We start from the raw sequence: 1,728 nt of genomic DNA, 5'->3' as shown, positions 1-1,728 counted from the left end.
TCAATTTGAGTGGTGCCATATCTGCAAATGGAGGTCTCAAAAGCTTTACCTTATCGATAGGACTAAGGCTGGGTTTACTCAGATGATGCAGCTCTTTCCCAGTCCTATTTTGAGTTTTCTAACCTAACTGGACTATTCATAAAGTTCCATGGTAATGTATCAGTGTTCCTTTGCTATTCGTAAGGTTTTCCCTGGCCAATTCTTTGAGAAGTGAACAGCCTCTTCCTTCTCCCTAGTCTGTCTCAGTGTGTAAGCTGGGATGATACCTGTGCACCATGTGCATCCTGCAGGGTTTGAAACACCAGTGGCTCACCCTCAAAGCTCACATCAGTATGTCACCATGGCAGGACAAACCAACAGACAAGTTTGTCTCCCTGTTGGAAACCTCTCATACCACCCTTAGGTGGAAACCTCTCATACCACCCTTAGGTGGGTCCCTGCGGCTGACTCCTCCTCTGTCTGGATTCCTGGACCTTTTAATCCCCTTTCTCCTGTTCTCCTGCCCTGCTGCTTTGGGCATGCCTGGGTTCTCTCTCCTCACCTGGATCCCTGCAGCTGCTGCTCCTCTGTCTGGGTTCCTGGCTTTTAATCCCCTTTCTCCCACTCTACCATCCTGCTGCTTTGGGCGTCCCTGGGTTTGCTCTCCTCACCTGGATCCCTGCGGCTGACTGCTCCTTTGTCCAGGTTCCTGGCTTTTAACTTCCTTTCTCCCACTCTCCTGCCCTGCTGCTTTGGGTGTGCCTGAGGTCCCTCTCCTCACCTGGATCCCTGCAGCTGGGTTATAGGTTATATGTATATTCTAATTAGGCATTATTTCTAAATAGTATACCAGTGCCTAGTTGACAGTCTCATCAGCACTGCTTGACAGTTTCAGTTTCAACCCAACAACTGCTCCATGAAAGAAAGATGAGGCAGTCTGTTTCTGTAAAGATTTATACCCTTGCAAAGAATATGAGGCATTCTACTTTTTCCTATATGGTCACAATGATGCAGAATCAATTCAGTGGCAGTGAATTTGCTCTTTAGTTTCATGTGCAAGGATAGGTGCAAAGGCACCAGGAAAAACATGTCTAATCAATGATTGTTGGGTTGTTTTGTACTACTTAATGAGTTCCAAGTGGATTATCATGAAATGAGGTGCTTGATGTGTTTTTCTCTTAGTCCAGGTCACTGCTCAGTCAGGTATACTGGTTCTTACCCAGAGTCCTCTCCAGGCAACCAAAACCATACTCACTGTACTCACTGCCACTGAATTGGATCTGACTCATAGTGACCCCTCTTTGGATTTCTGAGGTGGTATCACTATGGAAGTAGATTTCCCCATCTTCCTTCCAAGGAGTGGCTGGTGGGTTTGAACCCCCAGACTTCTGGTTAGCAGTCAAATATTCTTCCTGATCCTCACACCAGAACCTTTTTAAACTGTTTATTAGGTAATTGAGTATACTGTTCTGTGTAGTACGTGTTTTAGTTTTTGCTCTTCATCATTACTTTTTCAGTCTTTTTCTTAGTGTGTTGTAGAATTTCTCCATGTATTCCACATAAGAGTCCTTTGTTAAATATAAATATTGAAATATCTTCTCCCAGACTGTAGTAGTCCCTTCTTCTTAAAAAGAAGTGGGTTTCAAAACTTTTAAAGAAGATCAAGAAAGAAGAGCTGGAGAAGGAGAGAAGTAGAAAATATAAAATTTCCATCATACATCTGTCCTGGTTGAGAAAAAATGTCCCCAG

The sequence above is a fragment of the Orycteropus afer genome, unplaced genomic scaffold (assembly GCF_000298275.1).
Source record: "Orycteropus afer afer isolate SDZICR_OR568_19922 unplaced genomic scaffold, OryAfe1.0 scaffold01358, whole genome shotgun sequence".
Taxonomy (NCBI): Eukaryota; Metazoa; Chordata; class Mammalia; order Tubulidentata; family Orycteropodidae; genus Orycteropus; species Orycteropus afer.
This window is presented reverse-complemented; position numbering follows the sequence as displayed.